We start from the raw sequence: 17,461 nt of genomic DNA on the forward strand, positions 1-17,461 counted from the left end.
TCTTTTTATTTTTGTCCATAAACAATGGATATTAAGAAAAGTCTACACACCCCAATTCAAATGACATATTTTTATGATTTATCTTGCTCTAATTATTTCAAATGTTTTCACTCATTAATGTGACTTATATCCTGTGCATTTTTAAAAACAAATCTCTCAGGAGATGATGTAAAAATAAACAACTGAGATCACTGGAAAACATGGCTGCGCTCAAAATGAACTACTCACATTCAAACTCACGTTAAATGGGAGGAGGCACACACCTATTACCATTTAATGTGCCTCTCATTAACGCCCCCAAAATGTTCAGCTGTTTTAGTAGGCTTTTCCTGACATTTTTTTATGCAAAAGGTTTTGTGCTAACATTGATTGTTATTTCAAACTGTTCATAATTCCACTTGTCTAACGCCCCTGTTCCAGCTAAAGAAAAACAGCCCCAAAGAAAGTTGCCACCACAACCACGCTGCACCATAGGTATTTTGTTCTTTTGGTGTGGGTTTTTTTTTTTGCTTATGCCAAACATACTGTACACCTTTTGGACTTATTGTCAAGTAGTTCAACCTTGCTTTGTCACATGAATAGGAGAAAACCTTTTGGAATGATTTATCTTGGTCTCACTGTTTGTTTGTTTTTTTAATCACAAAAATCAGGCATTTGTACATGAGTGTATAGACTTTTTTATATGCACTTTATGCAGCTTTTTGATGAATTCATCAATTCGCCTTCAGTGTAGGGGTCCTGTGCCCTGCCAGTGGCCTGACCAGGCAGTGAACTCTTGCATTCCTAAAAAACACGGTCATCCAGCCTCTGTAATTTGTCATGTTAGGAGCTGACAGTAAAAGGTCATCCACTCCCATCGCTGGAGGCAAGAAAAAGCACCAGGATGAAAGTGCACGTTCAGACGACGGCCATCCTAGGACTGGGAAGATGCACACGCACGCTTACACGCACACACACACACATCTTTATCTAATCTAGGCAACCTATCCATCTCATATTTCCCACACTATCTGACTGGAGAAGTACAAGCAAGTCCAATAAAAAGCAACCCAGCACCTAATAAAGAACTGAATACAAGATTTCAGTAGCATGCAGCATGATAGTGTCTGCATTTATAATGTGTGGGAGAATAACTTGAGTCACGTTGTGTCTTTTCAAATGGATTTACGCCTCCCTTCACATCTAAATCTAACATCTGTAGAGCCGCACTGAGACACTCGCCAAGATGTGAAATGAAATATATCCCCTGTGAGAGTATGTTGAATTGAAGAGGAGACCACGTCGCACCACTCATCATACTCTTGTTCGCCGTCGTGACATAGTCGGCTAACAACACCATCCGCCGGCTTTATATTTCATGTTGCGGGATAGTTGCACATTTAGTTTTCGGGCAGACAAGCTATCCATTACATTGGGCCACCTCTGACTCGGCTCCAATAGAGAGGGCAGCTCTCGCAACAGCTCATCCATCATGCGCAATATCAATTGATTACAAAACATAAACAGAGCATCTTTGATATAAGGGGCCAGCTGGACCGACGGGGGCGCAGCACGGGAAGTGCACTTAGAGGCATCCCGCCAGAATAGTCCAGCTTCTGTCTGCTGCCCTCCCTTCCCAGACTGGCATGATTTAGCCACGTCCTTCGCTTCCTGCAATTATTTTACTTCCGAAGCACAACACGACCACAGCCTATTGCGCTGCGACACCGTGGGCTCGGCTCTAATGACTCTTTCAGTTCATCCTCGCATGGACATCCATTAAACCATTCTACTCCCTGTGGTGCACCTACGAAAAAAAAAAAACAGCCTACCAGCGCAAAAACATGCACCTTCATAGCTGAAGGTATGAAAAAGGGCAGACTACATATTAGAGGGCGTAAATGAGGGAGACTGGGTGGGGAACATGGACATATGGTATGTGTGTGTGGGCTGTCTTTACAGACAAAGGCCAAGCTTCACATTAGTACAACATGGTGACATAAGCCTTACAAGCAACAATGTCGACTATCGGAATTCCGCGCAACATTCCGGTGTTATCCCAAAGGTTTCTGTCAAAACCAAAACACGGACACTTTAATAGGAAAACTTTGTTTAACTTTGTGCTGCCCTCGTTCCCAAGGTCTCACTAGTATGAATCTTTTTGGAATAGTGGCAATCGGAATAGCTTAAGATTCTCATCCACAACCAGCTAATTTTTGCCATCTCTGAGCGGCCCAGTCGTACGAAAACGCGTGATCAGCGATTAGTTGACTTCAAGTGGTAAATGTTGATGCAGAAAGTAAAGTCGAGTCGTCAGCTAATCAGTTCCTAGGCAATATTGCTTGTGAGGATTTTATATACACACCGAAACATATCAATAATTGGTATTGTAATGCCTTCACATGTGGGCAAGGAGAGCCACAGTCAGCCATTCATTGAACGGGACACAGACAAACACACAAAATGAAAACACTCAAGGAGCTGCTTTATGCCACAACTCAAGGACAGACGCTCACATGCAGACTAACCTGCCAACCTGACATCACTCACTAGGCCACACCCCTGAAAGGCACACATTGAACACACAAATGCTACAGTGCGTAAAATAATTACGCTTCAAAGTTTATTTCTTTGCTATCTTTTTTCTAATGTTTTTATAAAATACAATGCTGTTTTTCTTTGTTGAAAAAATGTGATGGTTTTGGGGGGGCGGCAAGTTGATGGCTTTTTAATTCATTTCAAAAGGGGGGGGGGGGAATCATGTTTGTATTGATTTTGCAGCTTTCAAATTGTATTATCTCCCTGAATCTGCAAGACTTCTGAAACACATCTAATGTATTAATTATTCAACCAATAAAGAGCTTGAGCATCAGATGGAGCAACTCCAGTCACACTGAAATATGACCAATTATGGCCTTTTAATTTTTACCCAATTGCCTCCCCTATCTCTACTTATATTGCACTCCTCTGCTGGTCCATGCAGCATTAGGGAGGCGTCATTAGGGAGAACCACGTGGCCAGGCGGCGCACACTTGGGCAAATGGAAGTCGTAAAGCAGCGCCGCTCATGCGACAGACGTTACACGCTGACCCTCCCCATCCCTCAGCCGCTGCAAACGGCTGACAGTGGACCAATGACAGGGTAAACCACAGGCTTTTCAAACTCAATTTCGTCCCGCATTAATTATTCCTCTAAGTATTCTATGCCCCTCATGATATCGAAATTCATAAATGTATAAGGTTAAGGGAGGCGAGCTTTGCGAGCTACACTCACCAACGTGATGATACAAATCCCATTTTATGGTAACTACCTAATTAGGACTAGCGAGCTGTGCACCGTAAGACTCATAAATCTGCGTTATATCAGACAAATGCCCCTCGACTCCTCCCGGTTCATGACCAGAGCAAGTTCAGAGCTTTATGATGACTCCAACTTTCATTATCTTGCCTTTTACATTCACCGGCTATGCAGCACGAACACACCTTCATGTTCATCTACATACATCTTGAAATGATGCATCACAATGAATCCTTTGTTTCACAAAATTGAATCAGTAATTGTGTTTTGCTTTTGTTCTATTAATTGGTATGCGCACCGGCGTCCCTTAATTAATTTTGATGTACAGCTATACAATGACAATGAATTAATCTATTCCAATCTAATCAAGGCATCAGTCCTTCGGAATGTTTAATGTTGCTTAAATGATTAAAACCTGAGCGGGCTGTCAAATATACACGAATACAGCTTGTGCGGTGCTCAGTTTCAGGGTGACCCTGAGTTGCTCTTTAGTGTCCTCATCTTAGGTGAGGAGGGTTCAGAGTCGCTGCCGGAGGGTCTATCATTGTCCATTTGAACCCCTGACCTATGGTCTAAGGTTCAGAGGTGCAGATGATACTCCGACTAAGGCACACTAAGGCAAATGGGGCAAATGTGCCAGTCACAGGAAGCTTCACTGGCAGTCTGAATCAAAACTACTTCCAAAATGAAATGAGATCTGTTATTACCCGGATAGACGTATCAATATTCAAGCTACTCATTCTGGGCATACTTTGTGGGAATTGAGACATGAATACAGTGTGCTAAAAAAACATACAGTAATGACATAATTATATAGAATTAAAAAGAATTATACAGTTTTGTCTCACTTTGCATCACTTGTATGGTAATTGTGGTCGGCCATAAAAAAATTTAAAAAAATAAATAAAAAGACAGATAGACCGTACATGGATATCTGTATCCATGTATCCATCCATTTTTATCCGCTCCTTGCAGAGGATAAAAAATACATGACAGAGTACTGTTAAATTTCATGTCTAAATGATGACTGATTTTTATTGAGCCACTGCCTGACCTTGACCACAGATGTAAATAAAGCATCAGCAGCCTGCTGTGGCGCCTTGGCGGGTGCATAGAGAACTGCATAATCTGCGAGAAATTGGCAAATGACATCAGCACAGATTGTAGGCTTGTCATTTATAAAGACACAAAATTTCTACCGCAGCAGATTCACTCCATTCGTGGGAGTTGGAATGTACAAACCACACCACACTTCCAAAACTATGCATAAGCGAGTAAAGTAAGTAAGCAAGTAAATACCATCAGTAAATACTGTCCACTTATTCAGTTGACCTGCGTAGCATGAGCTTGATGACAGTCCTACTTGGTCTTATCAGCTGTGAATGTCAAGAAAACAAGTTGAGCCTACAATCAAATCCTTCCATCACGACGATTATGAAGATTGGCAGGACATGACAGAACTCTTTGTCTCATTCCATTCATTTTTTGTGCACAAGTGCGCAGCATTACTGGAGTGTGAGGTTAAATTGGGCGTCCGAGGCAACATTCCTGTACAGACGGTTGCCATGAGGGTTCCTGTGCAGCTGGCAATGAATTAGCTCACTGTACACTCAATGGACAATTCATTGGGTACATCTGTCATGTCTGAAATGCATTGCATCATACTATTACAAACGCCTCTCAGTAATTGTACACCGCTGCAACTACGTTAGCGTACATTATTATATAAATAGCTTCTTGGCAGTGTTAAACTGATTGATCTAAAGATTACAGTGAAGCCCCATTAATACATCCGCAATAGATGGAAATCCAAGATAAATCCTCATAAAGATATTTTTGATAGTTTTACTTTAAACACACTCAAACTTAAAAATAGCAATGTGACGACAAGTGGTGGAATTTTAAAAAAAACAACACAGGATTAGCATTTCAAAGGCCTATAAAATGCTGTATAACAAATAAATTCATGATTGGTGACTAGATGAAGTATTTTTCTTCCACCACTGCTCTTCTCACTAATAATGTTCTATTTACACAATTACTTGGAAAGTGACAACGTTTGGAACATCGTGGTAATTTAAGTTGACGCGCCGACTCGGGGACCTTGGAATATTGACACGGACGGGTTTATAGGCGGATTTTTAAGATGGACTTGTTAGGCAAATGAGAAAGAGCTTCCCCAAGTGGCAGACAAAACGAACGGGTCCAGGAGATATAATGATTACACATTAAATTACACATAAAACTAAAGAGAATTAAATATTGTATATTCCAACACCAAAATAAAACGCAAACTATATTACTAAATCTAACAGAAGCCAGACAGCTTAACGCTAACATATAATAGGAAACCTAATCGACGGGCTAACGTAAATTAGCATAGACCGTTGCTAGTTTGGGGACCGTTTTTACTTCTTCATCTTGCTGTTAATTAGACCTCAGTGCTATCTGGCATGTTGTGCCACAACATGAAACCAATTTTTTTTTTTAAACTTATCTAAATCTCCAATATAGTGGGCGTACGCACAACAAACTGCAAGAACGTTTGATACATTCCATCTCTTAGTCAAGTTGATTAGCATGCTAAGGAAGCAAAGCGCTGTCGTGGAACACGAAGATGGGAGCTGATACGTGTCACTAAATCGCTCGTTATACCGAATCCTATTTTGCTTTCAGCATGTTTGAGAGGAGAGCATGTGTGCAACACAGAGGTTGACTCCCTTTCCTTGCATGTGCAGCCTGCAGGGAAACCAATGTGCACTACTGGTGAAGGGCTTGTGACATTCACTCGCAATAGAGGACATCGCTTCACTGGAGACCTTGCAGTAGCCATATACGGCAGGCAGAATGTGGCCAGATGGAACTCGGCTAAATTGTCAACATTTCCCTGAAGACCATCGGGCGAAGCCAGTTCTCCAATTTTGGCCGATTTTTTTTTCCCCTCTCAAAACATGTGCACACACATGGAAACTCACAAAACGCTGTGTAAAGTAAGGGCACTGGAGCCTCCCGAGTGGCTCGTGTGGGAGGACAAAGGTGAGACTGGCTGTAATAAAGCCGTATGGCCGCTGTTAAGAAATGAAATGTAAAGCCATCACTGTGATCCATCTTCATTAAACAATTTCCCCTCTCCCTTGCTTGTGAGGGTATCTTTCCGAGGGGTCGGGTGCTACGTCTCCGCCTCTCGGGTGTCGGCACGTGTTTAAATATATTGGAGAGCAACCACGCAACGGACGGACGGACGGACGGACGCCGGTCGCGTGCCGACTGGCTGCCATTCAACTCTTGGAGAGTTTCCCCATCACCCCCCTGCAAGTGATACATTGCAATGTGACAAATGCAAACGGAGGCATTTAGGAAAAGCAGTGGGAGAAGGACTGCAGTCATGTTGTTAATGCGGCCGCTCAGTGCCAAACCAAATTGGAAGCGTTGCAAGCCTGATGTCAGTCACATTGCTAAATCAGTGTGGGCTTGGTTCCATCACATTTCTCCCGCAGGAAGTAACTTACGGCATTTTTCTCAGAAATTACAGACTCAGAATTTGATTTGTTGAAATTGGACATTAAGCACCAAACATGAGAACTGTATCATTGTATTATTTTAACAATATTAAAATGTTACTGGTTGTATTACTTCTCTGTATCAGACTGAGACATGGAGCTAAATAAGCTAACACATGCTTCAAAACATCAACATTTCAGATGGAACGCAGTTCTGCACAACTGCCAGCTACAACCACAAGTCTTGGTGTCACGTTATGCTAGAAAGAGAAAGATATAGGGGTTTTTTTCAGGTACGATACCGGCACCGATTAGTACTAGTCAAGGAGGCCGTATTTAAAAAGTCTACACACCCTTGTTCAAATGTCAGGTTTTTGTGATTTAAAAAATGAGACCAAGACAAATCCTTTCAAAACATTTCCCGTCATTAAAGTGACCTACGACCTGTACAACTGAATTTTTTATTTTTTTTTGTAATCGTTTCAAGTGGGCAAGTAAAAACTAACATTTGAAATAATGTGGTTGCACAAGTGTGCGCACCTTCTTTTAACTGGGTTGCGGTTGTGTTCAGAATTCAATCAGATTCAAACTCATGTTAAAGCGAGCGTGCTTACTATGTAGCTGTCTTAATTTACCGCTATATTTAGTACTATAATAATTTCCTGTTCATAGAGGGTTGATCTCTACCCTAAGGCCGTACAATTAATCGAAATTCAATTACGATTTCAATTATTACACTCCAAGATTACAAAATTGGCATAATCGTAAAAATACGATTATTAATACTAATTTGGAGTTGTTTTGAGGCATGCGCACACGAGTTACTCTGCTGCGCCGCCCTCTCCAAGCTAGCTAGCTAGTTAGCCAGCCAGCCCACACCCCGGAAGTCACACTGCACACGCTCCTATTCAACGTTTTAACAGAGTAACAGACCTAAAAATGGCACAAGACCCACCACAGGAACGACTTGTAAACAAGTCGAAATCGCTTATTTGGTTACATTTTGGGTTTGCCGTGGAAGACGGCGAGCAAAGACGTATAAAGTGCAAGTTGTCTCTGCATCCACCGGCAACACAACGAATCTATTCAACCATCGTTATAAATATCGTAAATATTACTTTAAAAACAAAACAAAAAAGGCTCTGGACAAAGGTCTAAATGTATAGATGAATAGCATGTCTGTTATTCTGTAAAAATTGGCATTTTACTCCCAACAGTTTACTACTTTGGCAATTTATATGTGCATAGCAAGTTAACTCGTTTGTTTGTACAAGGAAACCATACTTTAATTTATACATTTCCACTTAAAAAAAAAAAAAAAATTAAAATAAATAATTTAATAAATGTTGTTGGGTCCAAAACAAACTTAAATTATTATCGCGCTTCAAAGAATTTTGTCTTAATATTTTTTACATGTTTAAAGGAAACCATACTTTAATTTATACATTTCCACTTAAAAAAAAAAATGTTTAAATAATTAATTTAATAAATGTTGTTGGGTCCAAAACAAACTGAAATTATTATCGCGTTTCAAAGAATTTTGTCTTAATATTTTTTACATGTTTAAACCTGCAAAAAATAAATAATGCAAAAAATAAATAATCGTTTGAATGATCGTGATTTCAATTATTACAGGAATAGTCGTGATTAATATTTTTTTCATAATCGAGCAGCTCTACTCCACCGTGACAAATTATATCCAGACTTCTTTGAAAAGCATACTTTACACCGAAGTACGTATTCTGGTCTTTCGCGACTCTTCATTTTACATATGCTCGGCGTTGTTGCGTTTGTATGCTTAACTACTTGTCTGTCTTTAGTCAAAGCACTTCTTGTTAGAAGTGTATCTTATTTGCTGTCACGGAGGTGAGGATTAGTTGCTTAAAAGAGAGGATCCGTACCGCGCAGCCAGTAGTTGCTGCCCATAATGGTGCTGCGCAAGTTATCTTAGCGCATAGCGTTCGCAAGATGCCAAGAAAGAAGGGACAGGATGGGTGACTGTGTAACATGGATGCAACACTTTTTTATCGGAGCTTGGCGATAAGAGCTTTTAAAAACACGTAGCTTTGACGATCACGAAACAGCGCTGTCTGAGATCACAATTTCAACCCCAAAACGATAAAACGTTCAGCCGGACATTGCACCAAACATGCCTTTTCATCTTATGGCCAAAAAGTTCAACCTTGTTGCATTGCACCATAACAAAACCTCCCAAAGACGTGGAATAATTGGAAATGGAAAAATTACTTCTCACAGGCAAATCAGATTTTTCTCTGACAACATAATTAGATGATTTATGTTTTTCTTCTTTTTGTTAGATTTTTTTCCAACGGCGACAGCCTCTCTATCTGTGCCAATTCCAAGGGAAATTGCACCAAAACCTATCGGATAAATTGCCTTTCTATCAAAGTTGTGATTTGTCTAAATACAAAACTCTATAATCAATCTTCAGCTCCTCTCCTTGGGTTTTATCGCAGAAGCTACGAAAATTCCCTGAACACTGCAAGGTAAATCTGTTCTCATGTCAGCAAGCAGCTCCACACATAAGTGTCTTTCACAGTCAGAATAAACACAGCAGGTAAGTGGCGGAAATGTGTTGTAATATATGCAGGGATTTGTCAGAATACAAGAAGCTAAATATGAGTGTATTATGCGAAGGAAATTCACCATGCGCTGCCAATGAAGAGATGCTTTACTGACGAAAACAATCTGCTTGCTCGCCTTGTGCCATTTAACGCAGCTTCTCCTCAAGCATTTCTAGGCAGAGGTGAATAGTGAGCGTGTGCTGTGCATGCGTGTGTGTTTTATGCAAATTGCTAGGCGAGGTGATTAATTCATAATGCGTTTCAGTGCAATGGAAGGCAGCGGGAAGTGATCAAGGGCAAGGACATTATGGAATGGTACAGGCAGCATAGGGCTGGCTCTGCTTGCTCTACACTGTACCACAGCACGACAACAGCTCATTACATGGAGACAAAACACCTCCCCCACTGATAATGAACAGCTTTCACGAGTGCTTTTTTTTTTTTTTTTTTTTTTTTTTTTCTCTCTCTCCCCACCCGTCGTATTTTGTTCCTTCCTGGGCTGCGCATCATTCTTCATCCAACCGAATCAAGTATTGATCCGGCACTACGTCTCATATCCATGCACTATAATTGTACTGTGCATGCAATGTGTCAGATCATTTTGTTTCCTGAAGGTGCAACATATGCGCTGCAATGCATCACCGGCCGCGGTTTAATAACAGACTACAAATGAGATGAGTAAAATGAGTTTGAAGCGCTTCAAGAAATAAGCCATATAGTCTAGCTTAGCTAACATTGTTTTACTGTCTCAGTCACTCACACGCAGGCAGACCCGCTTAGTAGAACTGCACCGAGTGCAGCCAATAATTTAGTCATCGGGGGAAATAAAACAGAAGAAGTTAATATGTTTCGGCTTGTGCTGTGCAGTGCAGTATGTTTGACAAAAGTAAAGACTGCGTGGCAGCTTTGGTTGGACGTTACCTGACAATAGGAGAGACAATACAGCGGTGCCTTGACAAAGGAGTTAAATTCGTTCTGTGACCACGGTCAAAACATCATTCCCTATTGAAATGTATAGAAATGCCATTGATCCGTTTCAGTGGAAAACATTTGAACAAAAATCATGTTTCTATTTTTGAAAAAAAAAAAATCTGTTTAAAAACATTCAAATTATTCTCTAACAGTTGCTGACTTGAAAATTATGCTGACTGCCATTTGTTTATAATGCTATTTTTTTCAAAACACACACAAAATAAGAAAAAGATTTGTTGAAACGGCATTAAAAAAAATACTACTTTTATTCTGAAAATACGCACCAAAATTGCATTTATTTTTCACAAAATGTATTCTTAAAATTAATTTGACAATAGTTGTGACTGCAAGTATTTGTTTCCCATTATTTTCCACGAGTTCTGATGTATTAAAAAATACATAAATCAAACACAGGGGCAATTGTGTATACTCTAAGGGAATTATACATTTAAATTTAGATGGCTTTTGCAGGGCAGCTATAACTATGATATGGCCCCTGATGAAAATGAGTTTGACACTCCTGGTTTAGACCATGTCAAAAATTGAAATCACCTCTGATTGGAAAGAGTTCTGTCATGTCCAGATGTCATGTCCGACGGAGGTGCCCCGGCCTTATGTATCATTTTTAGTGCGGCGTCTCAGCAGCAAGACACAAAGCTGCACTGGCAGCGCTCGCACCTTCAGGTGTCAAGAGTGTTGATGATCGCAGCAAGGACGATGCCCTGCATGTGTCAAACAATTGGCAAATAATTGATGTCATCTTTTCCACTGTTATTTCCGTAGAGGGGCACTAACTGTGTTGCCAATATCAAAGCTCCTGCAGGGGAGAAGGCGAAGCCAGGGATGTGCAACAATAAGACGGATGGAGGAAGTGAAGAAGAGCGAGTGGGCTGGGGGAGGGGAAAGAAGTGCCAGGCTCAGCTTTTTTTTTTTTTTCTCCTCTCCTCCACTGAAGACACACGGCCCTCCGCGAGGAGACAAAACACGCGTGGCCGTCATTTGTCCGACATCTTACGTGATGCGAAGGCCTTTCCCTCGCCATGCCAACCTGTGTGGCAGATGATGTATGTGTTTCTTCAGTCCCGTGATTACTAGCATGGAGCTGCAGAGCGATGCTCTTCACCTCATCAGTTCCACAGGCTGCGCTCCAAGGTGGCTGAGGGATTCGCTGCGAGATGCCTTCTGACACGCAGCACAACCAGGGCGGAGCGGCGTGAATATTATACAGTGCATTTCACCACAGCCACCCACTGTGAACAGATCAATCGAGGTGGATGAGGTGAATTACAATTTTAATAGAGTGCCTAGGAGCAGTAATTAAAAAGAATGATTATATTTTCCCTAAATGTATGAAAAAGTCAACGGTCCATTGGGGCGGTGCAAAGCTGCTTGGGTTTAATGTATAATGTACGTTGCCGATTTGCCTCATGTGTCCTTTGTGGAAACTTTCTATACTGAACTCCAACAGCAGAGCAATTGCTATTGTGATTGTTATGGTTTGTAGGATTGTCATCACTTCCTACGTCAGCCCGTTAGCAGTGTTCATGCCTATCTGTGATAGGGTCGAATGCTTTTGATAAATAATGTAACTGAGATTTTGTTTCCTCAATATTGCGCTTGCGATTTAATATGCGATTACTTTTTTTCCCAAGTTGTGTGTTAGCACTGGGCTAAATGGACTCAGCCAAAGCAAAGCTATGTGGTTGATGAACATAAAGATTGTGTAATTCTCTTTGTTTTATGTTTAGTTTGACATAAACTTGAACTTGTTGTAGCACTAAACAGATTAAAGCCTCTTTTTTAAAGAACTGACAACTATCTGTCAAACCTTTGCTTGTTGTGAGGTGAGTTGAACTCACTGGAACCATGTATCATATGTTGCATTTTTTGCTTGCCAGAATGGTTAGAGATTACTGTTCGTCTGGTAGCTATGCGGATAACGGAACTGCATCAGTTGTTTAATATAAAACCAATTTCGATGGCAAATTTAGTGTTCAAAGTCGACTAGTGAACTAGGGTGCCACATGCGCTGAGCATAGGCTGTTTCGGAGCAAAACGTTCTGGGTTTGAATCTGGACTTAGACAAAACTGACTTTGATGCATTGTTGTTCTTTTCTCAGACAACAAAAAGTTTTACATTTAGACATATATTGTTTCTTTTTTTCTTAATCACCTAAATATTTTTTTTTTGTTCCATTAATATACAGTACCTTTCCAACCTTTGACTTGGTGTGTTATTGCGAAGAAGTAAAAAGCATTGTTGGGCCATCACACAAAGCAGTTGACCTGTAAGTGACACTGACACCTTGTCTTCCCACAGCCATTAATCACTGCCACGAAGTATGTTGAACATTCATATTATGTTTCACTTCATTTGAAATATCAGAAGCCCGCTGCAGTCTTTCATGGCCAGTGGATGATTCACAATTTCAGACGCAGCTCATCCAAGATCAGTGTCGCCTTCAAGAATTTCAACTCCAATGCGTGTGCGTGTTATTTTTACGTTAGCCAAACTTCAAGTGTGATGCAAAACAAATCTCCGTCCAAAGCTTGACCAGACATTGTTCTTGATTTATTTCCAACTGCAATCTGTCTGACACAAAGAGACTCTTGCCAAGTTGAACAGCGGGACAGGAAGGATGTTGTCACTTGAAAGTTCACGACTAAATCTTCCTCGCCGAGCTCGGACTCATTTAGAGCGCTGTGGGCTGTCTGTCAACAAAATATCTGTCTGTCTATCTGTCATTGTTCACCCAGAGAGAGAGAAAGAGATGTTTTTGTAGGGTGACCTGGCCAACTATTTTGTGTCAACTGGTGTCAGGCTACAAGTGCAATATAGTAGCCTGCCTTCAGGCTCAACTCCAAACCAGAGCCCCTTGTGTCCCAAACAACATCAGCAAATATTAAGTTGCTGAGAGGGCCAGCAGAGGCGACACAGATGCTGTGACCAGACAGGAAACCACTCAGCCAACCTGGGTCCTTTAAAAACGAAGTTAACCCAAAAATGTTCTTTAAAATAATATGTTCTATGCACCTCCACTAGCCTAATTCTAATTAATATTGCATTTGTGGAGTATGAGTTAAGCAGCAAGATCCACTTGTTTTTAGCCATCTCATTTGGCGGCCATTTTGTCACTTTCCTTTCTGTCAACTGAAAATGACATCACAGTTGCTCAGGGCTCAGCTAACGACCAGTCATGGCTCACATGATTTTGAAGCTGAGCCATGAGTGTTTGTTACTTGAACCCTGAGCAACTGTGATGTCATTATCAGTTGACAAAAGTGTCCAAATGGCCGCCCCATGAGATGGCTAAAAATGAGTGGATTTTGCTGCTTAAAGAGGAAGTCAACCCAAACATATTTGTTTTCAAGAATATGTTCTAAGCAATCCCACTAGTTGAAACAAGACATTCTGAAAAATATTGCATTGCAAAGTGAACCGCAAAAAAACGATATCAATTACATTCATTAATGACCCAAACCAAAAAATGCTCTAATGGCTTTGTGTAGTGCCACAATACTTTGCACTTTTGTTCCTCTGGGAACGCCTAGCACACCATAGTGGAAGCTTTCTATCCCATCAAAGAAGAGGAAGTGCCCGGCTGCTGACATGATGCCATGCCCCCAACAGACCCGACGACGCAGCACCTTTCATGTTTCAGTTAGGAGGAAGAAGAACAAGCCGACAATGCTGCCTTTGACCCCCTCGATTATTTCTCAGAGGCCTGCACGTACACTCAACAGACACGACATTAGGTACGCTGGCTCTGTCGAATGAGATGCAATTTAAATAATTTGCCTTTTACAAGAGAATAATGCTCCATTTATCTACATGAATAACAATTGTTATCTTACTGAACAAAATGAAGCATTTCTCCCCCCCCCCCCAAAAAAAATTGCATACTAGTACACTCATTGCAATGTTAATTGGAATTTGATTACATGTTCAACCCTAGCATTTACACGACAATACAGAGGTTTGGCAACCTCACATGAGATGAGCACAATATTAAAAACAATTCTTACGTAAGTATGACATCATTATGATGAAAAACGGCTCTGCATTTTAGCTCCAAAATGAAAAGTCTAGTGAATGTACAAAACGTTCACCAAGCGTCAATAAAAACGGAACAGGTTGGATTATTTTAAAGGACGAAGTCATATCCCGCTAACAAAGTTTTTCTTATTATCATTTTTGCCTTCTGGATACAAAGCAGGCCATCCAGTTGAGTGAATTTCAAAATGGGATGCAGAAAAACTCATTAGGTTCCCCCTGAACTTCCCTCAGCTGTGGTTGAGCTGCAGCAGGTTAAGTGTCATTCAGAAATTAGCGTTCTTCCTGCCAAAGCGCTGGACGTCACGTCGGCTGTGACCATTTTTTTTTCGAACTACATTAAACAAACCCTCAGAAGGCCTCAATGATGCATGCAATCTTAATTTTTATTACGGCAATTTATTATGCACTCCCCGAGTTTATGACAGCCCCGACTGTCATTAACAGATTAATTAGAATCCCCCCCCCCCTCGTGCTCTGAGTTAAAGAGAAACGGGAACGCATCTCTTCATAATACGGAGAGCTGGACAGCCGTGTTTCAACGTTCCACCGGCTTTTTCCTTCTTTCCGGGACTAAATGGAATGGAGAAACCGGAGGCATACCAAGGCAGTCAGACACATGTGATGCATTTCAAAAGGACACCACGACCAACACCACCTCCCAATTCATCATATCAACTTCTCCTTGCTTCTTCAACCAGTTGCAGCAAATCTTTGCCCTTCAACTGCGCACACACTTTGACCCTCTCATGTCTTAAAACTAGCAAGAAGAAGAAACTTATTTCCTTGTCGTCTCGGGACTATAGCAACCCTTTAAATGTCTCTTGCAGAAAGACACAGTGGCTGTCTTGACCTGGACAGCAATAACCAAAATGAAATTCACTCCAAACAATACTGCTTAGACAGGAGCAAAGCTACAAGAAAAAGAAAATCATTGTTTGTCCTCCTATGTCGTATTGTTTTACGCTTTTGCACTTTTCTGCTGATTATTAAACACTGTGAGAACAGTTGAACACATAATGACATTTGCTGCTGTGGGCCAAAGCTCACGCCCAGGCACTCGCAAGCAGACTCGCCGACAACATATGCCAGCCCAGCAGGGCCCGCCTCTTAAAGGTACATCCATGTACACAGACACTACAATATGTACATTATTGTCTAAACATTTTGTGCTTGCATTTGTTTTTGGTTTTTGTGTGTTTTTTTGAATACATTTACAGTGTCTTCATAAGTTTAAGTGCGTTGTATAAAATTAAATAGACTCTAATGCATCTGGAAGGTGTAAAACTTTTATGGTACTGTATATTGTCACCATTTTCGTGGATTTTCACTTACTGCAGTTCGGTCTGAATTCAACGTATCGCCCAAGGGAGATTTTTATTTAGAAATGACTTTAAGATTATAATAAAACATCACTTGTTCTGTTTTGTTTAATTCCTGGAGGTAAAAAAAAACATTCACACGTAAAGTGTCATTAAGTAACACATCAACTAACATTACTAATCAGCTTCTGCTCGGTATACTAAATGTAATTTAACAAAAAATGTGATACAGTAAGTAAAAACCAAACCACAGTTTGTCTTGAGCCACAGGTGCTTCTGCTCAACTGAGCTCGTTTACCTTCCGGTTGATTAGCATCACCTGTGGCGAAAACCAAACTGTGGCAGGGTTTTTACTTTCTGGGCCTGGAATTCCCATCTCTGATTGGTACACCTGCGTTCGCCTACATTTCATCAAATGGCTACTTTATGAAAATAACGGGTTTTGAAGGGCATTCTCGGTTTCAGTACAATTTTTGTGTTACTACTTAACTACGCGTCACTTTCATGCACTCCAAATGTGCATTTAATACAGAAGAGTCACTCAACGGCTGGTTGAAAGACTGTGACGCATTATAAATCCAAATACCGACCCATTCAGGTTACAATGCTTTTAACCATTACAAGACACAGTGCAGCACATCAAAAACAAGCTTAATCAGCCATTTCTCCCGAAATAACAAGGCACCGACAGATAAATGTCAGCAAACTCACCCGCGAAGAAACGTTTATGACGTCCATGGTTGAGTTGAGATCCAAAGGGAAACGCTCACTTGCGTGGGACAAGTTCCAGAATGTATAATCCGTAAAATATGCATTCAAAAACTTTAAAAACCCACACACAAAACGGATTAAAAAAAATACGTTATCACTTCAGGTCGCAGGTGAAATCTCTTCTCTGATAGGCCCATTTTCCTGTCAATCACAGCTCAGTGACCATATTAGGTTGTACTGTCCTCGTGTACAATAAGTTCTTAGAACAACATTAAATTTGGCAATTATTTCACGTAAATAAAAATGAAATTCCAGCCGCACTTAAATGTCGCTTATGAAATCTAACACTTTTTGCATTACTGCTTTTCTGCTCTTGGAGGTGAGCAAAAGGGAAAGTGAAAAGGTGACATTTGCAGTGGAGACAAAGCGAGCGTTTTGTTGGCTCAGCAGGTTGCGAGGACGTGACGCCGCTCCCTGGTTTGTTGCATGAAAAGTTCAATTTCTCACCACAGTGGATTTCTTTAATGACACAAAACTTCATTTTTCAATGACAGCAAATGAAATGTGACTTATACAGGCACTGAATACACACATAGAGACTCAATAAGGTCACATGACTCACTATCATTAACTACAGTACGTTGCACTTCATTTTTTCCAAAGAGTTCTTAAGCATAAATGCTCCCTTTGCTGTGTTGATGATACAGTCAACACTTCATCTCCCTGAAGATGCTTCTCTACTTAGACAAGCTGTCAACAACTGTCACAGTAAGATCAGTTCCTCAACCTAAAGTTCCAAGGTCAGAGTAAGGTTCTTTTACGGAGGAAGAGGCTTGTCCAGATTGACTGAGGAGAGAAATCCAATTTTTACCCACTGAGTTTTCAAACTGCAAACCAGGGAGTGTGTGAGGGGTGTCACATCCTCAGCACGTGCTGAGTCGGCAACACATTGTCTTTGTTTCCACTGCAAATGTCAACCTTTTAATTTCCCTTAGCTTTCTCGTGCAGCAGCAAAGTAATCAGGCAAAACACACACACACA

At 40.9% G+C, this 17,461-nt stretch overlaps 1 long non-coding RNA gene across 2 annotated transcripts in view; it reads right to left on the reverse strand.

Annotated features, from left to right (window-relative positions):
- The window catches only part of LOC147136590 (uncharacterized), a 33,513-nt gene extending 16,934 nt beyond the window's left edge, over positions 1–16,579 (reverse strand). For both annotated transcript variants that reach the window (XR_015089488.1, XR_015089489.1), the window contains exon 1: positions 16,421–16,579. This is a non-coding gene — a long non-coding RNA (uncharacterized LOC147136590). The remainder of the gene's footprint in view (positions 1–16,420) is intronic.
- Positions 16,580–17,461: the final 882 nt, after the last annotated feature.

Source organism: Filicampus tigris, chromosome 14 (genome assembly GCF_054856515.1).
Source record: "Filicampus tigris isolate MCC_2025a chromosome 14, RoL_Ftig_1.0, whole genome shotgun sequence".
Taxonomy (NCBI): domain Eukaryota; kingdom Metazoa; phylum Chordata; class Actinopteri; order Syngnathiformes; family Syngnathidae; genus Filicampus; species Filicampus tigris.